Source organism: Nomascus leucogenys, chromosome 22a, assembly GCF_006542625.1.
Source record: "Nomascus leucogenys isolate Asia chromosome 22a, Asia_NLE_v1, whole genome shotgun sequence".
Taxonomy (NCBI): domain Eukaryota; kingdom Metazoa; phylum Chordata; class Mammalia; order Primates; family Hylobatidae; genus Nomascus; species Nomascus leucogenys.
Genome location: NC_044402.1, coordinates 46,533,362 through 46,561,050, shown reverse-complemented (window position 1 = coordinate 46,561,050; position 27,689 = coordinate 46,533,362). Strand labels below are relative to the sequence as shown.

Sequence of the window (27,689 nt, the reverse complement as noted above, 5' to 3'; positions counted from 1 at the left end):
TTCCATTCTTGCCACAGATCGGACTCTTGCTGGCAATAGTATGACAGTAAGATTCTATTGCCATCTAGAGAATTGTGCCTATTCCAATTATTCCAAACCTTAACAGTATATAGCTGGGTTTATACTATTACCAAAGTCTGAATGCTTCTTAGCCAAATAAATCTACATGAGCATATCATAAATATACATGAGCAAAACCATTTTCTGATTTCATGGCATTTGGTCATTTTAAAGACAGCTATGGTGCTTCCTCCATTCCTGTAGACCTTGTGATTAGTAGTGATTCATATGTAGTGAATATTGAATAATTCAGTATTTTGTTAAAATTTAAATAAGGGTGTCTTGAGTGAATGAATAAATGAACAAATGAGAGAATAAATTTACTTGATTATTTTCAACATTTTCTAGAATATGGACTGTTCTGATGACTCAGCAACCATTATTTTATATAAAAATATTTTGGCATACTGATCATAGAAGTGATTTTTGTAACCTATTTATAAGTTACATCTGCCTATTTATTTTTAGAAATAATTTTCCCACATATAAATGAAATATGTGCCCACACACAAAAAATTAAATATCAGAATACTTTGAAGTGACAATTATACATATTTCTTACCACTCACAAATGAGCACAGATAATAACATTTTATGACACTTCCATAAGTTTTTTCCATAACACACAACACATAGAGACACACAGAGACATTTTCTGTTTGTTCATTTTAGAGAAAAGGTCTTACCCTGTCATCTAGGCTGGCAGTGACTCCATCATAGCTCACTGTAACCTCAGACTCCTAGGTTCCAGTGATTCTCCTGCCTCAGCCTCCCCAGTAGCTGGAACTGCAGGTGCCCACTGCCATGCTTGGCTAATTCTTTTGTGTTTTGTAGAGACAGAATCTTGCTATGTTGCTCAGGCTGGTCTTGAACACCAGGCTTCAAGCAATCCTCGTGCCTTGGCCTTTCAAAATGCTGTGATTGTAGGTGTTCTAATTATTTGCTATCTTTTCTTAGAGAGGAAAGGGTATTTTCTTGAGAGCTATCTTTTTTAATTAAGACTATAATTAAAATGCTTTTAGTCAAAATCCTACACATATCAAGAATAGATTCATGAAAGTAGAATTTCTATGTACTTTTTTTGCTCTAAGAACATTTATTACTTTTGAGTCTGAATAGTGTAAACAACCTAACTCACTTATGCTGAAAATCTTAACACCAGCATTAAAGATTTAAAATGCAATTGTTACAAACACAAAATTTAGCCTTAAAACTACCCTATGAGGACCATTTATTTTATTATCTTTGAGATGTACACTATATTTACCCACATGGTTATTGCTACCACATAATTGCAGCTTTTAGAGTTCGTATATATTAAAAGTCTGAGCTCTAACATCCAAAATGTCTTTTATGTTTCACTATGTCTAGATGACATTTATACATTCTTCCAGGCCTTGAAAATTGCCTGGAAGCAGTAGCCATTTGTAAATAGTCACAATAATTCTGTTTGTCACTATTCAGTATTAGATAGAACTGGGCTGGTAGACTAAGTGCTGAATCCTGGGATTCATTGTTCTGTGTGTGTGTGTGTGTGTGTGTGTGTGTGTGTGTGTGTGTCAGAGAGAGAGAGAGAAAGGAAAGGAGAAAGGGACTGAAGGAGAATATGAATGATACATAAATTTAATTCCTTGTTTGTTGAATCATTTTTGCTCCCTTGGTGATCGTATACATGTATCTATTTTTTCTCATCTTTATTTTGTCCACATCTTCCTTTAATTTACTCCTATCCTTCTATTCCCATGTAACTTTAATATTTGGGTTATTATAATGTATCTAGACCTCACCTCTGATCTGTGTCTTCTTTACCTCAGCAATTTATTTCCCAATTATTCTATCTACTTTATTGTTCTTATGAGACAATAGACTATGATAATTTTCCAGAAATAATTTTGTTTTCTTCCTCCCATCTTCTAATGTTGAGACTGTTTCCCTGTTTTCTTTCATCTCTACCCTCAGTCTCATAGGTTTCTCTGTTTTCTTTCATCCCTACCCCTCAGTCTCATAGGTTTATTTCTCATTTCCAATCCAGCGATTTCAAAACCTGTACGACAAACCAACTCAGCAGACCTTGGCGACTTGAGGAGATTTCACAAACATGAGCAGTATATGCAGGGTGACAGGCACTTAAAAATGCACTGGGGATTAGGTGGTGAAATACACCAAGCTACAACACAGATTTCTCCAATGATTGCATTCCACCAAGTTCTACCACGAAGTTATCTGAGTGATCCTGTTGAACATTGTCCCATGTACTAGTCCCTGCTCTTTCCCTTTGTATGTCGTTAGTTTTGATGTCAACGTCCTATTAGTGGTTATTAACAGCTGAGTCTCTGAGGTCTTGGCATCATCTTTGATTGAGGCTCCTTCCTTGGATATCATTGCCATGGCCAACCTCTCTTTCTCTCAGTCTCTCACTCTTCCTCATCAACTGAACACTCCTCTCTCCCTCTCCCCGCTCCCTTCCCTTCTTCTCCCCTTCTCTCCTTTTTTCTCCTCTTCTCTCCTTTCTTATCATTTGCAGTGTACCTCACAGCAGTTTAACCTGCCTAAAAAGTAAAGCATAGGTGCATAATATGATAAGGGGCTCATTGTATGGTAAAGGAGGGGAGATGCCAATTCCTGGAGGGCTCATAACCTGTCAGATGCAACTTGATAGGTTTTAAAACATTCTCCTTACACTGGAGAGACTGTCGGCATTCTAAAAAAGTGTCAGCACCCCTTTTTTCAGAACCTCAGGGAATCTTTTTAGACTACCTCTGCTGCCATTTCAAACCCACTTTGCCATTACTGTATTACCCTTTGCTCCTACTGTCTGAATTCATGTGTTGTCTTTTTGCCTAGATACTCTTATTAAATATTTTGTTAACAATTCATCATTACAGGGTCACCATGAGACATTGTCTCTGGCTTTTCTTCAGCTTCACATTTTACCTGCTGAGGTCAATGTCATTACAATTCTTAAATACAGCTGTAGCTCCCAGAATCCAGTCCAAGGTTAGACTCATCCCGTTAACCGTGCAGAATATTCAGACAGTCTATGACATGAGTCTTAATGGATGGTCATCTGTTGGCTACTACGATTGCATTGAATAAAGAAACAATTAGCAATGAAGGAGTGTCATTAATAATTTAGACTTTGGAATCAGACAAACCTAGATCTGATCACAAGATTTTCCATTAAAAGCAGTGTGACTTTGAAAAAGTTTATGTAACTACTTTGAGTTTCAGTATAAAATGGATGTGATAACGGCACCAACCTCATAGACTTATTATAAGCATTCAGATGCTATAAGTAAAGAAATTAGTGCATTACCAAGAATATAAAAAGTGCTTAATAAATTATTCTTATCGTCTTTATTTTACTGGTAAGTGGAAATTCTAGGGCAAAGTGATCTATGAATGCATTTTTCCACTAAATGTTAAAATCTTTAGGTAGATTTTATTTTGCCAAACCTCTTTTATGATGGTCTAGGTATTGTCACATAAAGTGATATAAACAATCAGAACAACAAAAACACGAACAGATATTTCACATCCTGAAAATGGAAGCCACTCAACTTGTCTATACTCAAAATTTATATTCCACAGATTGGAGATATTGAGACATCCATAAGTATGGACTTTATTACTGCCATCTGGAATTGTGAAGCCTCACCTGTAAGAGATAGACAATAATCAAACAAAAATCATAAAGTTTAAGAGACTCTAGAGAATGCTGAACTAAAAGGAAGAACATACCCATAAAATAAAGCATTAATGCTTAATTCGGGCAGATAATTTTCATTCTCTTTCTCCTTCAAGGTAAAGGCTCCTAATTCTGCCAAATTTCACGTGCATCCCTTTGTACTTTTTGAAATTTGGCATTGCATTGCATGGGGAATTGTATGTAATTCCTGCAATCCTACATTAATTTCCTGATCTTTCCAAAAGGAAATTTCCTCTTGTGCTCATTGACCTAAAAATTAAGTGGTGGTAAGATAATCATAGGTTCCAGGGTATGCTTCACATGCACAGTGTCTTAGTGCGATGCTGATGGTATCCAAAGAGACTAAGTAATAGGCTATTCTCCATGGCCCTCAACTGTCAGGCTTCTGAATATGCTGAGTCCAGACACTTGGGTTACAGAGGCAAATAGAGCTAATTTAGGGGACAATTTCCTGTGCTCCCACTTAGTCCTGCTTAGAATCATAGAATCCTGGATTCATAAGGGTTTTTAGCAAGTACCAAGTTTAGCATTTCATAAATTGTTTCCCAGAGTAATGTTATCATCCCAAGAGATGGCAATATGAAAAAAGAGAAAGAAATTCTGTGTTTAAATCAGTTTAAATATTTTCTTTCATTTTGGTAGTCTTAGAATCTTTATTATGTTAAGTAGATTGTGATGGAATGACAAGGAAAGAAGAGGAGGAAAGGCAAGAAGAGGAGAAGGGGAGGGAAGGGGAAGGGAAGGGGAAGGGACAGGAGGGGAGGAAAGGGGAGGGGAGGCGGGGGGAGGGAGGAGGGAAGGGAGGAAGGGAGGAAGGAAGGAAGAAAAGGGAGGGAGGGAGGGAGGGAAAGAAGGGAGGAAGGAAAGAGGGAGGGAGGGTGGGAGGGAAAGAAGGGAGGAAGGAAAGGGGGAGGGAGGGAGGGAGGAAGGAAGGAAGGAAATATTTGTCAAACTTGATTATGTTAGCATCTTCTAATGCACAAGCATTATACGGAATAGTCTGGGAAATACCAGTGTGATTCCACCACTTCACTTTACAGATAAAGAAACAGTGCCACTTCAAGACAAAAACCTGTCACTTTAATAAAAATCAGAGTACAGTTTTAAGTTATTAAATATTAACCTGAATTGGCAAGAGCACAAGGAGAGCTCATCTTCCTGTTTGGCATCACAACAGCTGGTGCTGGTAGTTCTTTCATTCTCCCTCCTCATGTTTTTTTTCCCTTCTCCACCTAAGACATACAGCTTTTCCTGTCCCTAGAGACACTTGATACCAAGTTGCCTTTGTCTTCATAATGGTGACTAGCAGCCCAGAATTCCCATTTTCATGCCATGGACTAATATGAAACCTAATCTTATTGACCACTCCCCACTCTTCCTTTTAAACAATGTGAACACTAATAGGAACACACTGTAATGACACAGAGTCACCTATTTTTTTTTACCCTGTTTCCATTTACTTAATAGCATTCTGCCTTTCTGTGTGTTTTCCAATAATAGTGTTAATATTTAGGAATTACTTGTTTGTAATCTTGTTTTTAAATGTGAGATGGGGCTGGGCATGGTCGTTCATGCCTGTAATCCCAATGCCAAGGTGGAAGGATAGCTTGTGGCCAGGTGTTTGAGACCAGCCTAGGAAACATAGCAAGACCTTATCTCTACATACATCCATCCATCCAAAATGGTTCCTTACTGTGTCTCCATTTAAGAATCTGAACATATCTAATGTTTGGTAGAGAGGACCAGTGGCAATTCCCTATTACGGTTAAAGGGAAAATTATATGTTTAGTTCTCCTGAAGATTCAGTTTCTTTAGGCCTTACCAGTGAGATTGTATAAGTGACAAAGTAAAGCACTTACACTACATCTCTCACCCAGCCTGGCAATTATATCAACCTGGAAGATACCCAGTGCCAGGTCTCATTCTCATGCACCAAGACCCCTCTTTTATGCTGCAGATTCCTAGGTCTATCTTCTTCCACTTCAGGACATCCCTTACTACCTCCATCAACAGTCAGTGTGGCTTTCAGGTCATGGCAGAAGGAAAAGGCAGCAATCTTCCTAATCCACATGCAAGCAGACACTCCCATGCATCCATAATCAACCAGCCTCACAGAAGAGAGAAAATCTGTGACTACTTGAAAACTATGTCAAAGCAAAGATGTTTGCCTTTCCTTTCATTGACAATCTAATATGATAGTATACTCTTATTCTCTGTCTCCTTCTATCTGACTCTGTTTCTCTTTGCCTGTCTATCTCTGTTAGCTTTTGTGTCCTCAAAACATTGTTTCTCTCTCTCATGCTCTCTCTCTCTCTCTCATTTCGACTCTATGACTGTTTCTCTTTTTGTCTCCCTCCTTTCACACTTTCCTCCTTCTCTCCCTATATTTATTGATTTCCTAATCTCCATTTCTTTTTATCTATAACTTCATGGGTCTTCTGTGCCCTCTCCCTTTCTTTCTCTGTCTCTGTCCCTCTTTGGCCAATTCCCTCAGTTGATTCAGGGTTTTTGACATTGGTTGGGTATGAGTCATTAGAGTCCCCGGTATAGGGTAAGCAATTATGAGCAGGGCAATTTCCCTTGGTCCAGCCTTAGTTGTTTTAATCTTATCTAAATCCTTTATAACTCACAACAGTGATGTTACTGAAGGTGGAAAGTGGTATCTCCACCCTGGCCTAAAAGAGGATTGTTTATACTCAAGTTCCTAGAAACACTCTAACACTTCAGTTTTTGTTTTTAAGTCACTATTTGATAGTCATTCTCAAAATTCTTGTCCTTGTACCATGGGAGTTCCCAAGATCCTTTTGAGCCACGTGCTAGGTGAAAACTATTTTTAAGATAAGACTAAGGTGTTATTTGTTTCTTCATTGTGTTAACAATTTCCATGATGGTGCAAAGGCAATGGTAGATAAAATTTCCAAAATCTTAGCACAATTCAATATGGCAACACCAGACTGTTACTAGCAGTCACTGTATTTTCCACCATCACTTCTTTAAAGTAAACAAGCAAAAAAAAACAAAATGTCAGGTCACGTAACAATGTCCTTTATGAAGTAGTATGCATTATTTTTTATAACTTGTTCTCTGAATAAACACCATCTTAGTATCCTTTGTGATGAGATGTGAAGTATGCATAAAGCACATTAGCTGCAAACTGAAGTATTATGTTTTCTTGAACAAAAAGCACTTTTGTAATTGAGTTGCACACTGAACTAGCTACTTTTTCATTTAACATCATTTTAACATAAAAGTGTAACTAATAGTCAAACTAAAGCTATTGAGGCTTAAGGTATTTGGCATATGTTTCTCAAAAATAAACAAAGTGATCTTGTAACTTCAAGGAAAGCAACTATTTTGTATTTGTATTTGTTGCCAGTGATCAAGTTTGAGCTTTGAAGTAAAAGTTAAAATTTAGAAAATTCCTTGTGCCACCATAGGCATGACACTTCTCAATGCTTTAAAATTATTCTGATAAGATTAGCGGTAATTTTAACAAGAGTAATTTTTTGTATTTTGTATATGTTAATACTTTCATTATGCATAATTTAGTGAACCAATATTTTCTAGATCACCAATGCATGATGACCAAGCAGTCATAGATAAAGGATCCATTCACAATAAGAGATAGCCAGTGGATTTTAATATAAGAATATGAAAAATTATTTGATTTGGTTTTAGATTTTACGTTGTAATTGATCTTTTAGAAACTACTTCTCATAAAATGTTGCTATGCTATCAAAGAAGTATTCTACAATAACTTTAAAAGCAGTAAAAATCTCTTTCTTCAAAAATACGTATCTATATCAGACTAGATTTTCTGCATAGGTTTCCACTAAAATAATATATCACACAGGTTGAATGCAGATTGAATAAGGCTGTTTTCTATAAAGTCAAATTTTAAGGAAATTTACAAAAATATAGAACAGTCTCACTCCCCTAATTTTTTTGTTTTGGAAAATATAATTATCTTTCATAAAAATGTGTCATTTATGTTACTGTTTTATGGGTTTATTTTTATTTTTAAATTAGTGTTGTCATAATAATTAACTGATAATCAATGATGATTGTTAAAAGTTTTTCTCAACTTTCATTTCTAATATGATAAATGAAAATTTATATACATAAATGAATGCTCTTCATTTTAAAGAGTATATAGACGCTGATTCCTAAACATTTGAGCACTGATATAAGACAACTTTCTATCTCCTCATACCCATTTACCTTAATTCAAGTTCCCAGAAAAATACCTGAGTAGTAATGATACTCAAAGAATGGCAAAGAATCTCAGTATTAATGATAAATGTTCAATTCAATCATGCCTCTCTTTTACTTTGAACCAATAGTCTCAGACCAAACGTATGTACCCCAATATGTAACTCTTGTAGAGTGAGTACATTACTCATTAGTATTCATTATGGCCAGTCATTGTTTATCCCATGTTGATGCTGGGAATGTCATTTTTATACCCAGTAAACATTTGGAGAGTTATTCTATGCCAATACCAGACATTGTGCATGCATTTTACATACATCTTTTATTTTAATCTTTAAAAGAATACTGTGAAGGTAGTGATTTGAATCAGTTACGGGTAACTTATCACTGCATAACAAACCACTTCAAAACTTAATGACCTAAAATGGGTATTATTTTATTTGCTTTTAATTCTATGGGCACTCATTTTGATCTGAGGCTCAGCTCGGTGGCACTTCTACTTGTCTCTCCTGGGACATTCATGCAGCTACAGTCATCTAGCAGTTCCAGTGAGTCTGGATGGTCTAACGTGGCTACTTGTCTGTCTGACAGTTGGTGCTACCTGTCAGGGGGCCATAGGTCTCGAAAAGGCCAATGTGGTTTTCTCCTATGGTAGTGGGAGAGTTCTAAGAGGGCAAGAGGAGAAGATGCAAGTCCTCGCAGGTTCTAGGCTCAGAAGTCACATTCCTCTACATTTTAGTGGCCAAACAAGTCACTAGGCAAGCCTAGATTTAAGAGATGGAGAAAGAAATTTTAGCTATGAAAGATGAAAATGGAAAAATTTCATTGCAAAGAGAGTATGTATAGAGATGGCAGGAATCATTGCAGCCATTTTGAAAGCTGTATATCACGGTGTCATTAGATCCATTTATAGATGAAAAAACTAAGAAATAGAACAACTAGAAAGTAGTGAGGTCGAAATTTGAGCACTTGTCTTTGTGTTGCCAAAACACATACCCTTAACCATTAAAATATTTAGATAGATAGATAGATAGATATTGAACCATGATTTTAACTCTTAAGAGTAAGGTTAGATGAGGTTTTGGTTCTCTTGCCATTTTTGTTTCTTTCCTGTACCAAGTGGCCACTGACTGTCTATCTCTGCTGCCACTTACTGTTGTGGGTCTCCATGCCCCGTAAGTGTGTGGATGGATGGGGTCTCCATCCACACACTTATCTCACAAATGTGTTTGAGAACTAATGTCAGATACCCATTTTAATAGTCGCCATTCTGACTAGTGTGAGATGGTATCTCATTGTGGTTTTGATTTGCATTTCTCTAATGATCAGTGATGTTGAGCATTTTTTCATGTGTTTGGCCATGTAAATGTCTTCTTTTGAGAAGTGTCTATTCACATCCTTTGCCCCATACTTGTTGTTTTAACAAGGAAATTTTAATATAATGGATGGATTAAAAATTTGTTGGAGAGCTGGCAGAGGAAAAAGAGGCCCCTGAGGTTATACAGGGAGGGTAGTTTCAGGAAGCAGCTCCACCCTTAGGGCTTGGGGAACAAAATGAAAAGCTGGGGCACTGGGAGCTTGGAAAAGGGACTTCATAGATCTCTATATCACACTTCTCAGAAGTGTTGCTATGCAGCCAGTGTTGGTGTCTCAGAAGCTCAAAGGAGAGGCCTTGGGAACTCAAACTCAAGAGCTCTCAGGACGGGATACAGGCCACCTGGGGGTGGCACCTCTGTCAGGTCAGAATAAGCTGGTTCTGGAAGGATTTGAAAAATTGGTAGGCAGAAATGACTGCCACTGACAGGGTGCAGGATGATTGCTAAACAATGCTGACAGCAAGAGAACAGGAAAGAATAAGCCTCTTTCTCCCTTTCTTCACCCCACCAGCCTGTCCTCAGTGCCCCACAACCCCCCATTGCAGAATCTAAGGAAACCTTCTGGCAAAGGAAAGTGGTGTGCAGAGCCTCAAACCCAAAATCTCAAAGCAGAATATAGAAACATAAGTTTGGTTTTAGGTCTTATGTTTAAGTCTTTAATCCATCTAGAGCTAATTTTTGCATAAGGTGTAAGGAAGGGGTCCGGTTTCAGTTTTCTTCATGTGGCTAGCCAGTTTTCCCAACACCATTTATTAAACAGGGAATCCATCTCCATTGCTTGTTTTTGTCAGGTTTGTCAAAGATGGGGTGGTTGTAGATGTGTGGTGTTATTTCTGAGGTCTCTGTTATGTTTCATTGGTCTATATATCTGTTTTGGTACCAGTACCATGCTGTTTTGGTTACTGTAGCCTTGAAGTATAGTTTGAAGTCAGGTAGCATGATGCCTCCAGCTTTGTTCTTTTTGCTTAGGATTGTCTTGGCTATATGAGCACTTTTTTGGTTCTGTGTGAAATTTAAAGTCATTTTGTCTGCGAAGAAAGTCAATGGTAGCTTGATGGGGATAGCGTGAATGTATAAATTACTTTGGGCAGTATGGCCATTTTCACAATATTGATTCTTCCTGTCCATTAGCATGGAATGTTTTTCTATTTGTTTGTGTCCTCTCTTATTTCCTTGAGCAGTGGTTAAGAGTTTTCCTTGAAGAGGTCCTTCACATCCCTTGTAACTTGTATTCCTAGGCATTTTATTTTCTTTGTAGCAATTTTGAATGGGAGTTCACTCGTGATTTGGCTCTCCGTTTATCTATTATTGTTGTATAGGAATGCTTGTGATTTTTGCACATTGATTTTGTATCCTGAGACTTTGCTGAAATTGCTTATCAGCTTAAGGAGATTTTGGGCTGAGACAATCGGGTTTTCTAAATATGCAATCATGTCATCTGCAAATAGAGACAATTTGACTTCCTCTCTTCCTATTTGAATACCCTTCATTTCTTTCTCTTGCCTGATTGCCCTGGCCAGAACTTCCAATATTATGTTGAATAGGAGTGGTGAGAGAGGGCATCCTTGTCTTGTGCTGCTTGTCAAAGGGAATGCTTCCAGTTTTTGCCCATTCAGTATGATATTGGCTGTGGGTTTGTCATAAATAGCTCTTATTATTTTGAGATACGTTCCATCAATACCTCGTTTATTGAGCATTCTTAGCATGAAGGGGTGTTGAATTTTATTGAAAGCTTTTTCTGCATCTATTGAGATAATCATGTGCTTTTTGTCATTGGTTCTGTTTATGTGATGGATTACGTTTATTGATTTATGTATATTGAACCAGCCTTGCATCCCAGGGATGAAGCCAACTTGTTTGTGGTGGATAAACTTTTTAATGTGCTGCTGGATTCAGTTTGCCAGTATTTTATTGAGGATTTTCGCATCAGTGTTCATCTGGGATATTCACCTGAATTTTCTTTTTTCTTGTTGTGTCTCTGACAGGTTTTGGTATCAGGATGATGCTGGCCTCATAAAATGAGTTAGGGAGGAGTCCCTCTTTTTCTGTTGTTTGGAATAGTTTCAGAAGGAATGGTACCAGCTCCGCTTTGTACCTCTGGTAGAATTTGGCTGTGAATCCGTCTGGTCCTGGGCTTTTTTTGGTTGATAGGCTATTAATTACTGTCTCAATTTCAGAACTTGTCATTGGTCTATTCAGGGATTCGACTTCGTCCTGGTTTAGTCTTGGGAGGGTGTATGTGTTCAGGAATTTATCCATTTCTTCTAGATTTTCTACGTTATTTGTGTAGATGTGTTTATAGTATTCTCTGATGATAGTTTGTATTTCTGTGGGATCAGTGGTGATATCCCCTTTATCATTTTTTATTGTGTCTATTTGATTCTGCTCTCTTTTCTTCTTTATTTGTCTGGCTAGTGTTCTATCTATTTTGTTAATCTTTTCAAAAACCCAGCTCCTGGATTTATTGATTTTTGAGGGTTTTTTGTGTCTCTATCTCCTTCAGTTCTGGTCTGATCTTAGTTATTTCTTGTCTTCTGCTAGCTTTTGAATGTGTTTGCTCTTGCTTCTCTAGTTCTTTTAATTGTGATGTTAGGGTATCGATTTTAGATCTTTCCCACTTTCTCCTGTGGGCATTTAATGCTATAAATTTCCCTCTAAACACTGCTTTAGGTTTGGAGTTAAGAGACAATAACTTAAAAACACGAATGTCTTACTTGGCTTCTGTTGAAGGGGAAATAGAAGGAACTTTCATTGTTCAAAGTCTGTACCTGAAGTAAACCGATAAGAGGAATTGAGATGTCAATATTATTTAATGGGCCCAGCGGACTCTCTTGCATACCTAACTTTTAGGAAGAGAGATCCACTTGTGCCGTCTAGTACCGTTGTAATTACTGTATTCGTAAAAATAGAAATCCCGGAAGGCACTAAGAGAGTGAAGCAACAGAATTTGTTTTAAAGTGACTAATTTAAAATTGATCACTATGACATGTCTCCTTGAGCTTGAGATGTTTTACACAATCAGGTTTCAGTGTTTTTAATATGGGGATTTGCATAACCAAGATATATTTCATTATTTTATAGAAGATTCTATTGTAATGAAACCAATATAGCTATTAAAGGGTATAGACCTAGCCTGGCAAATAAATGTGATTTCATTGTATTTTATGTGATTGCAGTATAATTTCTTGCAATAAATTTGACTTTTAAGTGGTGTGTGTATGTGCATGTGTATATATGTATGTGTGTGTGTGTGTGACAGAGAGTCTTCTAAGAATATTGTCAGAAAATTGCTCAAATTTTGCAACAGAGCCAAATACCTGGCAAATTTATAAATTTATAAAAGCTTTAGCTTGCAAAATTATCAAGACTAAATATATAGGTACAGAGTAATATATTTTATACTAATGTGATGAATGGAAATAGATAAATGTGTTTCATTATTGTATTATGGTTTTTATTCATTCAACTTTTAGAAAGACATCCACAAGCTTCTTAAAAAGAGAAAAGCTATATATTCAAATGACTTTTCTTTCTCTAACACACTATAACTTGATTGCTCTCCTGCTTTTTCCCATCTATATGCTATTTCTGATATTTAGTTGATTTTTAATATACATTTAAGAATACTCATTGATTTATGAAAACATATAATAAAATGCATTACCTGAAAATGCAAGCAATAGTGTCACCAAGGATGGATACATCAAATTGGATTGGAAGTACACATTTTTTTAAATAATTAGGGCAAAAACAAGAAAGATGGAGAACCATGTGGAATTTTAGCTGAGCACTATTGAAAGAAGCTAGGTTTTTATTTTCCATGTTCCCAAGAGTTTCTGTTTCATTTCATCTAGGAAATCCACTGGAGATGGTTTCAAGATACAGGATCCTTATATGTGAGGTATCCCAAATGAAGTTGGAGCATCCGTGTTGAAATTACTTCATGTTGTGGTAAGAGGAAAGTGATTCTTAATATGTTGGCCCTTTTAGAATGGAATGAGGATTTCATACTATATATATACTCTATATACATATATATAAAGGAAATGTATATATAACATGCATATTATATATAAATATACAGACGTGTATATGTGTGTGTGTATGGGTTTTCTTCTTATGAGCAGATAATGAAATAAAAAATATAGAATTTTGTAACCCAGTCTACAAGTTTGAGATTCAACAAAAAGTTTTTATTATTTTGCAGTTATTATTTTCTGGCTCCTGAAGTGGAGTAGGGCACAGTGGCAAACTCAAATTTGTTCTTAATTTCCCACTATGTGTACGTACATTATTTATGTTAGTCAATAAGTTATGATAACAGCCTTAAGAGGTAGGTATTATTATCCACAGAGTAAAGATGCAGAAACAGAAGTTCAGAGAAATTAAAACCTCATCCAAATTCATGACACTAGCAAATGGCTCAAGAGTGATTTGACTGCAAAATCTACTCTGTCACTGCCATGCTGCCTCCTTGGATGAATATTTAAAATATAAGCCACTATTTTTTATAGCATTATCCATGAGGATTTGTAATTAAATAAATATTTATCTGAAACATTCCATTCAGCATAATGGAAATTTAAGCTTAAATATATATATATATATATATGTATTTTTTACATAGAAGACATTTGTTTGAGGAAATTTCAGATTTCTGGTTGAAACCTTTAGAATTCCAGTACATGTTTGGGATATTAGTTTATAAATGACAGAACACAGGTTCTTTTGTTCCTGGGACTCAGCAGTACCATTGGAATTAGTTGCTTTAGGTAGCCTACCCGAAAAATTTCAAACAAGTCTATCCTGGTGATCATGAATCACATATGTACTCTGTCTCTGTGAGTCAGACTTGCTTGGGTTATTCAACAGTGATACCTTGGAAGGCTGTACAGCATTTTCTCTGTGGTAGTCATGCCTATAGTCTTGCTTCTGTATTGGTAGTAGCACCATTTCTGTGGGAGCAGATACCATGTCTGTTGCTGAAGATTACATTTTTACTCTCTATGTTATGTAATGGGGGGAAAAAGAAAGCCAACTCTCAATGTGAGATTCAGAGGAGCAGTCTTCAATTATCTCCAGGTTTCAATGTGCAGTTTCACTTTTTTATAGGAAAAAGCCTATAAAATTAGTGAATGCATGGAAGATATTAGGCTAGACTCTCCAACATCAATAAGGACAGGTTTCTTCCAGAGCACCAGGGGAAAGGAATCTGGGCAATTCTTTACTAAAGCCATTTTTGATTATTTCCATTCTGAGAACACCTGAATAAATGTCCATATCCCTCCTATGCTATATTACTTTTCAATTCAAGCATCTTTAAAAAATTTTGCAGAAGCTCCTAACCAAACATTTCCAAATGCCCACTTTATGTCCAGCTTTGGATTGATTTTAAAAGTTTTTTAAAAATAGAATTCTCTCTGTGTAGGGGCACATTTCTTTCTGCTTTTTCTCTGTAATAACCCTATATTTGCTTCTGTTTTACCTGCTTTGAAATAGTGATCAAGTTACTAAACATCGTTTAGCCTCAGAATTCTCATTAAAATATGAGGTTCATAACAGTCAGATTGCTTACATTTTAAAGATTACAAAGCATATATGTAAATCATCTAGTTCTTAGAACATTACTGGTGATCTTTCATATTAGCTATATATCTAGGTCTACTAATAGGTTTGATAACATACAAATCCCTCAAATATTTATGAGGAACTTCTTGGAATCTTCCAGAATAAGGACAAAATTGGGTTAGGAGATTGGTGTGACTCATGAGGTTGGTTGGGAGGATGTGAAAGGAAGCCTCATCTTTATCCGAAGTACCTAACCTAAGTACCTAAAAATGAGCATTCTATGCATTTATTACCATGCCAGAAGCAATAGATCTTTACCCTAGGTTTGTTCATATAACCTGTATGACAATGTTCCTTTATCATGAGGCTTTTTAACATTTGCTTCTCTAGGCCAACAGTTCTCAAGATTTAAAGTGTTTACAACCACCTGGAAAGCATATTAAATACAGAGGGTAGCAGATGCTATTTGGGGGATTCTGCTTCAGTATGACAGGTTGAGTCCTAAGAATTTACATTTTAAACATGATTATTCAGAACCAGAGCAATTCTAGTATACCCCACTAACTGCCATTTTTTCACCTTGAAGATTAAAGTTTTACAGTCTGTTTGGAAGTTTTATTGTTGGAGATAGAATTGAACAATTTTATTATATAACTGTTAAGAGAGATAGCTAAGAACGAGACAAGATTTAATAATAGTTCTCTACACTTATTAGACAGTAGAGTAACTCTTACAGAATTTGATTCCACGTACTTACAAAAAGTTGATGGAAGAACTATGTAAAAATAAAACATGATGGTCAAGTTAATAATAGGGTTTCTGATTTTACTATTGTTTATCAAAACCTTTTAATAACCAGTTGCTTTCATATATATTAATTTATCAAATCCTCATTCTAGTTCTGTTTAGCATTTTGTATCCTCATTTTACAGATTAATACAAATAGATTTATAGGAAATACTGGCTTGTTAAGTTGTAAGGTTAGAAAACGATAGGGCCAATCTTGGTACCAAGACAGCATGCAACTGGTACAGCTGCTTCCTAATCCTAGGGGAATTTAATTTTTTAATCATGAAAGATTTTGTTTTATGACAGCCACCAGTATAAGCATGTATTGGAACAACCAGCCTATATTTGTTTTGTTTAAGCTGCTGAATACTTAATTCATCTTCACCTGATGAGTTAGACTTTAAAAAGCATCAGTAGAGTAGGGCTGTTTCATCTACTTTGTAAAATGTCTCAGGAAAATATTTTCTGAAAAAAGGTTTCAGGTATCTTCTGCACATTCTTGTTTTTTACCGGTGTTCTTATTGACTTTCACCAATTATTTTGACTGTTTTTATGTCATCTTTCATTTAAATCAATTATCAGTGATTAAGCTTCATTCAGTAGCTGGTCAGTAACCTCTTTTAAGAACAAAAGCGGCCAGGTGTGGTGGCCCACGCCTGTAATCCCAGCACATTGGGAGGCCGAGGTGGGGAGATCATCTGAGGTCAGGAGTTCTAGACCAGCCTGGTCAACATGGTGAAACCCTGTCTCTACTAAAAATACAAACATTAGCCAGGCATGGTGGCAGGCGCCTGTAATCCCAGCTACAAAGGAGGCTGAGGCAGGAGAATTGCTTGAACCCGGGAGGCGGAGGTTGCAATGAGCCGAGATCATGCCATTGCACTCCAGCCTGGGGGACAAGAGTGAGAATTCAAGTCCAAAACAAACAAACAAACAAACAAAAACCCAAAAGCATTATAGGTAGATAGATAGACAGGCAGACAGACAGACAGATAGAGACATGTCCAGCCTCCTTTGTATCTAGGTTTGGCTTTGTGTCTAAGTTCTGGCCAATGTGATGTTACCTAAAACAATGTATACCATTACTAGGTCATATCCTTCAAAGGTCTGAATGTCTGCTTCTCTTTCTTCCTTGACTAACTTGGAAATTAGATATGGAATGAGATGTCCTGATGAGCCAGCTTGTATCATACAGACAAAGATAACTGTCTAGGTATGGTAGAATAACAACATAGAAGGAGTCTAGCTTACTGCCTTAATTTATAGAGCAAAACAGTCCAGGACTCCTTCTGTGCTGAATGTTATGTGAAAGATGAATAAGCTCTACTTGTTTAGTTATTGCTATTAAGCCACTATACAGGGCAGAATATATGTCCTAATGAAGTCATGCATTCTTCCGTGAATGTGTTACTCATGAATGTTCAGCACACTATGGCTCCTTTGGGAAGTTAATCTTAGCTCGACAAGATTCACTGGGCCCTCAAACAAAGAACGCCACTGTGATTGTCTAGATATTATACATGTACCCTATAGAAGCATCTCATCTCACACATCTTACTCCTTATACTATTCTTCTCACCACCTTCTCCACTGATCCATCACCAGCTCTGTTATCCTTTTTTTCCGTCCATTACAGAGCAATGCATACATTTGTTACTTTTTTTCAATTCGTTTTGCTACAGCACTTACCTTTCATGCATGTGCATTGTGAAGACTGCAAATAAAAAACAATAGGAATAATAAATCCTGAGACGAACTTCAGAGTCCTTGCCTTTCTTAACAGCATTCAATATAAACTTTAAAAACCACATCAGCCTATGCAAATAAAACAATAAGTGGATGCCTTAAAGCTTCTCCCAAGATAACAACATCCAAACCTGTATAATCTACAATATATTCTTCATTGTCTCCTGCCCTTCACTCAATCCCTCACCTGATCTATCCTCATTTTGCATGCAAGACACATTTTTTTCATCTGTAGCATACCTCCTTGGATCTTTATTTTAGAGAAGATTTTATATCTATATTTAACTCCCATAGTAGTCAAAGAATGCCTTGATGTCTTGTGGATGCAGTGTTCTCCTGCTCCATAATGGAGTCCTCACTTATCTTTAAGTGGCAATTATTCTACAAAGAATGCTCCCTACTAAAATGACTGTTTTGACTATGACACTAGCATTCTGGGACCCAGCCTGAGATTGCATCTTTACCTTATCCCTTAATACGACAGTTTGTGCATCTTCTGACTAGCAGAATGCAAGCTTATTATATGCCTTAATATATCTCATAGCTGGTTGCTTACTACAATTGCCGTATTTTATCATTCTATCTGTCACTCCTTTAATGCATCTCCTATTCCTAAGCATACATGCTGGCACTTCCAACTCAATGTTCAACACACAGTATCTCACTTAATTCCCTTAAGCCTCTTAGATAAATATAATGATCACATTTTAGTCACCAACTCAACAAACATTTACTTAGCATTTCTTTTGTGTCACCTATTATTTTAGGCAAGGGAGAGGGAGATAGCAACAAGCCACCCAGTTGCTCACTCTCTCATAGGGAAGACAAATAAGATAAGTGTAAAAATACAAAAACAAAAACAGAAACCCTCCCAAAAAAATCTTTTAAGTATACAGTAATAGCATAAAACTTCATTCTAAGAGCAAGGAGCAAATAAGAAAATTGCTCAATTTCACTGGAAGGAGAGGAATGGAAGAGATTAGAAAATGTTTCCTGGGCATCGTACTTCAGCTGAAATTGGAAAGATAAGGAGACAGACTCAGACAGATACAACAGATTTTCTCAAATGTCACAGCTAGTTAGTGGCAAAGAAGGGACAGGGATTCACACCCAGGTACTTCTGATGTCATGGCCCATGCAGTCAGCCATTCTGGATTCAGAGTTATTTGGTTTTTGGTGATTTCTATAATCGAATGCCATTTACATATTAGTACACCCACCTGGCATCCCCATCACTTGCTCTCCTCACTTCTGAGCACTTGCTTCTCAGTTATATATCATCTCTACCACCAAGTTATAGTTTTATATAGCTTTATAACTTGGTGCTGGAGATGATATACAAATTAAGTTTTCAAGGAAACAACTTCCAAATTTTGAGGTTTCCTGTACAGTCTTTCCTAAAAGAGTCCAAATGATATTCCAGTTATGGTCTGCCAATTTTGCTTTTCTACTTTTCCTTTCACAATAGCTCCTCTTTCACTTTACAATACAAAGACATGGTTCTCATTCTTGTCCTTACTTCCCAGGGTATGCTGTCCTGGGGGATAAAAACCTTGGTGAGGCTTAAAAAAGGGAAGAGTCAGGAATAAAATGAAGCTTCCATAGGGACAGTCCCAAGAGAGCAAAACAAGGGAGCTTAAGGAAGAAATAAAGGGGGAGTACCTTATTTCTTTCAGGTGTTAAACTTATAACAATGCTACTGTCTTTATCTTCCTGTTGTTCATCACTTGATCAAGCTTTTCTCCATCCATCCTCACCTTCTTTTGGATTTCCTCTAATAAGATGAAAGATTAAAATATCTGTATACCAAAGGTTTTAAGGAACATGTACTTAAAGCATAAATAAAATACATAGTAACCCCAAAATTATATTCATTAAAATTATACACACAAAAATTTGTTTTTGATGTCAACTTTAAAAAGGTATGGGAGTGTAAAAATAGTCATTCAATGCATATAATAGCTTTGAAAACATATGCATTAAGTGCATGAATAAGTGATGGAGGATTTATTCTAATGTAAAAGGCTAAATCTCAAGATTTATAGATCTCTCTTGAGAAGTGAGAACAATTGTACTATAATATGTATACATTTTTGCCTAGTTGCAAAAGGGGCTTATCACACAATATTATATAATTTAATTGCACAGTATCATTAGCATGTAAATGCCAAGGAGACACTTGTGGTACTATCATTATATGCTGCACCAAGCTATATCACAGGATCATTGAAAAAGGAATAGGATATAGTTTGTTTCTTCTCAACTTTGAGGAATGACAGTAAAATTGTTATTGCAGCATAATTAAATATGCATATCCAGATACTAATAAATGCTTTGCTGTCCTAGAATTCAAGAGAAGTCTCAGGCCTCTCAGCCTTCTCTCGCACTGGTCACAGTCTCTAAGTTTTTATGTAGCTTTCCATAGCTAATAAATGACTACAGAACATCCAAGAGAATTTTACCATTTATTGCCCTTGCTGAAAACTCCAGTATTGAGTCTGCTTATTTTATTTCAGCTGAATTCCTTCCTTCCTTCATTTCTGTCTTCCTCCTTTCCTCCCTTCTTCCCTTTCTCTTTTTCTTTTTTTATGGAGAGAAAGAGCGTGATTGGGGCAAAGACATAAATATGAGTGTTCCTTTTAAGATATATTAGTCAATTTTCTCTTTTCAGGGGCATTTAAAGCAGAAAGTGCATAAATAAAATTAATTGCATAACTCTCTAGACACGTCAAAATCTTGATGTGTTCAGTCTCTGTAATTGGCGTTGTATATTCAAAGTAAGTTTTGCAAACAGCAGGAGCACAGGCTGCATGAGAGCTGCCTATTAAATAGGGGCGATTTGCAGTAATGAAAGTCCTGTCAGCAATCCTTCATAGTTATGGGAGTCACTAGTTGGAGTTTCACAAAGCTACCTTCTCCATTTCTATTTCTTACACATATGCACATACAAAGTTTTAGTGTTTGTTATAACTGATTTTTATTAGCCACTGTAGTCTTATTATCTTGACATGAACCAAAGTAAAACAAATGTGTTAGTTAATATAATACTAGATTCTGTAACAAATAAACCTCAAGGTGTATAATAGCTCAAACACAATAGAATTACAGTTCTTTGTCATTTAAAGTAAAAAAAAAAAAACATGTGGGGTACATGGACAGCTCTCATTTAAGTAGAGATTCAAAGAACAGTGCTCCTTCCATCTGAGGGCTTGCTATTTTCAATATGTGTCTTCCAAGATCACCCCGATTAGCTTTATAAGCTGGTAGAAGGGAAAAAGATATAAGGAGAACAAGTAGGCATTTTTGAAGGCCAGCCTGAGGAGTAGGGTACCATAATTTTACTCATTTTCCACTGGGTAGAACTCACCTGGCAGAGCAACAGAGACAGGGAATCATAGCCTACCTGCATGTCTAAGAGGAGAAGACATAGGCTTGATGAACAGCTAACCTGTCACTGCCCATCAACATGTAAGGTTTTGGAAATGCAATAATCAATAATTGTATTCAGGGGAAGAAGATGACTAAAGTTGGAGACTGATGCAAGGCAATGTAGAAATTATAAAATGTAACAGAGTGCTTCATAAATTATTTTTATAATTATATTGATCTTTTCATGCAGAATGAAAATGCTAATTAGTTTTGTAAGTATTGACAAATTAAACATAGCCACAGACAATGCTGGGCTCCAGTAATAAAGAGAACTTAATTCTCTCAAGATTTATTCTACTTTTAAATCTAGAGTGTGTAATAGAGGACTACAGGTCTTAATAAAGATAAACACCACCTTTTGGCTCAGAGGGAATTCAGAAAGGTGGGGTAGAAATGCACTGCAGTCATTCATTCATTCATCCCATGCACATTTGTTAATTACCTTCTATATTCTAGATGCTGTATTTACCTTGAAGATAGATAAATTAGTAAGATAGCACCTCTGCTCTCAAGACCTTTCATCTAAGTGGAAGAAACAAACCTTTAAACCAATGAGTAATTATAATATTATAGTTACAGTTCTATGAAAGTATGAAAGGAGTGATCACATCTTCCAGAGATATTAGGAAATATCATATAGAAGAGATGCCATTTAATCTGGGTCTAGAAGAATAAGTATTTTTAGGCAGCAGAAAGAGTTTAAAGCTACCCTAAAACAGGTAGCTTTAAACCCATGGTCAAGTATATGAAAAAGTGAGGCAGCTGAAGGGTATGAAAGAAAGTGGCACAAACAGAAATAGGAAGTTATTTTGCATGTCTGGAAAATAAAGGCTTTTTAACAGGAGGTAGAGTTCTGGGGAAGCCAGTTAGTAAGCAATGATTCCAACCTCAAGCATAGATGGAATAGTAGATTTTTGAGGGAGGTCCTAGCAGAGGAGGAGTGGCTGTTCTCTTCGTTGTCACTTTTTCACTGTTGTCAGCACTCTTAGAGTCTGAAGTAGCCTTCTAACTGCAGAACATAAGGCACTCCTCCTCATTCACCTCCATGGTCATTCTTGCACTATATGTGTTCTCAGGGAGCTATAAAAGGGATAGAGCTACACAGATAGAATTTGCAGAAAAAAGATAAGTGCAGGAAAGTAATAAAAGAAAGTAGAGTTCATTAAATTGGAATATAAGTTGCCCTTCCATAAATATGACAGAGAATGTTATCCTGCTGTTGAACAGTTTCTACTTGTTAGTTCAATTTCTGCATGTGAGCTCTTACTTCTTAACATTACATATTCCAGGAAAGCACAGTGGACAAAATCATAGATATGAGAAATAGTATAGTATCTGTTACAGTGTGATCATATATCACTTAAAGACAGGGATACATTCTGAGAAACCCATTGTTAGATGATTTCATCATTGTGCAAACATCATAGAGTAGATTTACACAAACCTACATGGCATGGTCTGCACCTATATGGTATAGCCTATTGCTCCTAGGCTACAAACCTGTGCAGCATGTTACTGTACCAAATACTGTATGCAGTTGTAATGTAATGGTAAGTATTTGTGTATTTAAACATAGAAAAGATAATGCATTGTGCCAAGTTGATGGTTATGATGTCACTAGGCAATAGGAAATTTTTAGCTCCATTATAATCTTATGGGACCACCATTATATATGTGGCCCATCATTGATAGAAGTGTCCTTATGGGGTGCATGACTATATGTAGTATATACTGTAATACTCATAAGTAAAATGTAAAAGGAGAGAGATAAATTGAAGAAAGAAGTGTTAAGCAAAAAGGAACTAGAACTTAAAATATTTGGAAAATTCTAAGCCAATGCATATTATTAAAAAATGAGAAAGCATGTTCTGTAGAGAACACCAAAAATGTGGCTGGACAATCACTCCATAAAGAGGTTGCCCATGAATTTAGCCATCTTTGCAGAGGTCAGGAATAAGAAATGGGTGACTCCAGCAGAGATCCTGCCACTGGACTAAAAGGAACAAAGATGGGACAAAATGAAGAAAGGCTTTCCGACTTCTGAAATTCTGTAGAATGGAACAAAAGAGATGTCTGGCTCTCTGGCTGCAAAATATGCCTTATTCTTTAACACAGGAACAGAAAACCAAATCCCAACTGTTCTCACTTGTAAATGGGAGCTAAATGATAAGGAAACATAAATATGTAGAGGAGAACAACACACACTGGGATCTTTTCGGGGTTGGAGGGTTGTAGGAGGGAGAGAATCAGAAAAAATAACCAGTGGGTCCTAGGATTAATACCTGGGTGATGCAAAAATCTGTACAACGAACCCCCATGTTACCTATGTAACAAACTTACCCTTGTACCCCTGAACTTAAAATAAAAGTGGGAAAAAAAAGAAAAATTATCCAAACAGCAATTGAGAGACTAGCAGGTCTGCCACTGACACCGCATTCCCAGAACTCACAGATGCAAGGGTGCAAGGTTGTCTCCTTCCCGGTTTCAGGGGTAGGACCACCTCCTTGGTTTCAGAGGATGAGGCTTCCCTTGCTCATTTCCTCAGGGACAAAACTGCCACCCATGGCTGAATGGGTGGGACTCCTCACCAATGGGTCTAGAAAGTGAGGCTGCCACCCTATTGGGACTAGAAAGCAGAGCATCAAGCCAAAGAGAATTATTCTCTGGAACCTTCAGATCTCACGGAATTTGCCTTTCTAGGTTTTGGACTTGCTTGAGATCTATCATCCCTTTCTTTATTCCAGTTTCTCTCTTTTGGAACAATAATGTCTTTCCTATGTCTGTCCTACCATTTTATTCTGGAAGCACATCCCTTGTTAGGTTTCGCAGGTTCATAGCAGGAGAAGAATTATTCACAAACAAATTTTGAATGCTGCCTCTCAAGTCTTACCATACGTGATATATGATATTTAGATACACTTTCATCTTGGAGTCGATACTGGGATGGGTTAAGGCTTTTAAGACTATTGAGATGGGGTGAATGCATTTTGCATGCCAGAGAACATGAATTTTGGAGGACCAGAGGGTAGATTATGGTCCCCAAATCCATATGTTGAAGGTCTAGTGCCCCAATGTGACTTTATTTAGAGACAGTGTCTTTAAGAAGGTAATTAAGATTAAATGAGATCAATAGAGCCAATACTGTTAATCCAGTACTGCTGGTGTCCTACAAGAAGAGACCCCAGAAGTGTATGCACACAGAGAAAAAGCCACATGAGGATACAGCGAGAAAGCAGTCATCTGAAAGCCAGTAGAGGCCTCACCAGAAATCAATCCTGCTGTTCCCTTGATGTTGGACTTACAGCCTCCAGGACTATAAGAAAATAAATTTTTGCTTAAGCCATCCAGTCTGTGATATATCATTATACCAGCTCAAGCTGACAAATACAATGTGTTCAAATGTGACTGACCACTTATAATAATAATAATGGCAATAATATTTGCCATATATCAGATATTTTAAGCCGCATATGTACATTATTTCATTAATACCCTTGATAACTTTTAACACTAATTATTAACACAATTTTACAAATTAAGAAAATCAGATCAACCAGGAAGATTACTGGTTTTCCAAGCAGTGGAAAACTCAATATCATTCTAATGTAGTTCGGTTGCACACGACTCTCCACAAAGAGCTTAGCTTCTCTGGACTTCAGTTTTATTGTCCATTAAGTGATAATGACATGTTTGCTGCCCTCTTCAGATGGTTATTTGTGTGGTTTAAATAAGATGATTTAAGGGAAACCATTGTATCCATTTGAGTCAGGAATATCTTTATCATCACCACTACCATTTCTTGGTGACCTTCTGTTCCTGCTCAGATCACGGACTTTTACAGGACTGTGATCGCAAGACACCACAACACCCTTTCAAATATTTTTCTTTCAACTTTTTATGTGTAGGCTTTTGTTCTGACTATTAATTTAAAGAAAAGTTATGAACATGAGATTTCCTCCAATAGCATTGTTTTCAGATGGTGAAAAATTAGTCTCCTAATGACTTCATTGAGTTTGCACATGGAAGTTAATAATAGATAATGATTGTGAAAATTTGTTTGTGAATAATTAAGGATATTGGCCCACAACATAAATTTCCCTTACTATCTTAATATTATATTAATCTTACTAATGTTGAGTTCCTTGCTTTTGCCCACTTTGCTATCTTTGTAGAACAAAATACTCATTTTCTCTAATATAACTCTATTTTAATACCTTTTAATTAGCTACTAGAACATAGCTCATTCTTTTGTTTCTCTAACAAAACAAAATCTAGCTGTCCCTTTTATATTATATGAAAACAGCTTTTTTGTATGTGTATTTCAGATTGAGCTTTATTTTGCCAGGTCTTCTAACTAGGTCAAATATTTTATTTTTATCAAAATGAATTATAAAGTAATCAGATTAGCTTAACAGTGAGAAATGCCATTTAAAGTATTTGACTGTATTGCAGATTTGTTTTTTTAAAAAAGAACATTATATTTAATCCTCTTATGACTCTAGAACATATATATTTATTAAACAATTTAAATACAGTTGCTTCTTTCTAAAGCAATATGAATAGAGTCCTCACCAAGCATATTTTGACTCCCAATCACTATGTATATGAAAATGTTTAGAATTTAAATATTCTGATTTTATGCAATTACGAAAAATAGATTTCTAGTTTTTGTATGCATCGACATTCATTACATTGCGTTAACTTTTAAATTGCTTCTTCTCTACTCTCCCAATCTCTTTGTCTGTATCTTAGTTATAGGACAGCCACAAAATGGAATAAGAAAAAGAAATAGGTCATATAATGGGGTATTGCACCAAGAGCCCTTTTTAGCGTTGGATGGTTTGACAGTTCCATGTTTGAGATCACTAGTCAGAATTTTAAAGAAAAAGAGGCATGCTGTTATTCCAGTTGAATATAATGTCCTAATAACTGTAAGACTATTAGGACATCTAAAAAGACACTTTCTGATATATACCCTGTTAGTCTCTTTCTTATTGTTAATTGCAGGAAATGTCTCCCAGGAATTTGTAGGTTACAAGTATATATATCCTTTTTTTTGTATTTTTTGTGATTAATCTTGAAAAACAATTTTTAAAAAGAAAAACTAAAGACCAGTATTGATGAGTATCACTCTCTTGGATTTTGACATGGTTTCTTTTAAAGAAATTGATTATAAAGCCATAGTACAATTCTTTAGCAAAATCAAACAAGCATCAAACCTCAGGATATCAGAAAACAGAGAACACTGCAATTTAAATGGACAGCATTGCTATAATGATGGATTTATTCAGCAGACAATGGCTATATTACCAAGGCAATCGGAATTAATCTGAAATTGAATCACCTTTGTACAAAATTGAGGAAATTGAAGCAATTTTAGATTAAGACATACAAATATCATGCTATAAACTTAAAACCGAATTCAAAATAAATGGAGCTCTCTATTGTCTTACTTTCGTTGTTTTATTGTTTTAGCTTTTTTATCCCTTTTTTTGCTGCAAAGAGCAAAGATATTGGAGATTTCTTAAATGTGTGAAACTGTACATTGATATACCAAATAGAAATATCTGGAATAAAAGATACCTGATTTTTTTAGGGATTGAAAGTATTTCCTTTTCCGTAATCAAGAAAGTTTCATTTTTGTCATACTCAGCATGAAATTGTTTACTGCTTGTGACAGAATGGAAAAGACATAAGCCCTTGACATAAAAGTTATTAATGTACTTGTCAATCATAGTCAATTAAGGGAGATACATAAAAGTTGACATATCTGATGGACCCTCCTAGCTCACATTAGTCATTTTCAGGCTCTTTCTAAGAGACTCATTAGCTCATCTATTTGCAAATGACTGCCACTATCTGGGCAGATTGCCTTTAAGTTCTATTTTGCTGAAGGATAGTGTTCTCTTGAAAGATAGCCATGTTGATCAGCATAAACCAGTGTAACAGGAGTTTAAAGTCATGTGTGGGCAAATTAGATTCAACAAGAAATAAAACAAATTTCAATACTCAAGTTCAGCTATGTATTAAAGAGTTGGAATTTTCAGAGAGCTGGATCCATTTTGCCCCCAATCTTTACACTGGCCAAGAAGAAGTGCTACACTCCTACCAGTCCTCACCCCTGTACCTTATGTCCCTCCACAGAGGATTCCCACATCCTTATGTCATTGTAAATATCAGAGAAGCTCTTCAAAAAAAAATATGTTTATTTTAGGAATAGATCATTGCAATGGAAATATACTTCCCATAATAAATTGTATGCGTATTTTAAGAGGTAAAGAAAGCCAAAAGTTTTTACAAGGAAAAAATGATTACACAATTGTTTTGAAATAATTATCCTTGGTTACAAAGATCAATAACAAGGGTGATACCAGTCCAAAGTTGGACAAGCAATTGTTGGGCGGATGTCCTTGTAGAAGTATTTTTTGTGTAAGGTCGCAATGGCCTTTGGGCAAGTTTGTGGGTTTTGCAGCATCTGTTTTTGTTACCAAGCATACAAGCTTGAGAACTCTCTTTTCATGGCCTTCCCTGGCTCTGTTTATCCGGATTTTGATTCTGACAACTTTCACACTTATAGAATCTTTGGTGCCTGATGGTGGACCTACCCTGTACTCCCATCAGATTTCTGCCTCATGTAATATATTCTATATTATCTTCTCCTGCTACCATCCTATCAAAATCTGAAAGCTCAGGGAAAAAAATTGTTAACATCAAAAAATATGTTTGGAAAATGGCTATGGTTGGGTTAGTCAAGAGTTCTTATGCGACTGGCAGACAAGGAGGCTAGAAACTCAGGGTTA

General features: G+C 36.2%; 1 protein-coding gene across 3 annotated transcripts in view; it reads left to right on the top strand.

Moving 5' to 3' along the window:
• Nucleotides 1-27,689, top strand: part of LINGO2 (leucine rich repeat and Ig domain containing 2) — a 1,366,613-nt gene that overhangs the window by 269,983 nt on the left and 1,068,941 nt on the right. For 2 of the 3 annotated variants that reach the window (XR_004028020.1, XM_003271935.3), the window contains exon 2: nt 13,212-13,308. The exons of the other annotated variant lie outside the window; for it this stretch is intronic. The gene's annotated coding sequence lies outside the window, so the exon portion shown is untranslated. The remainder of the gene's footprint in view (nt 1-13,211; nt 13,309-27,689) is intronic. 3 annotated transcript variants of the gene reach the window in all.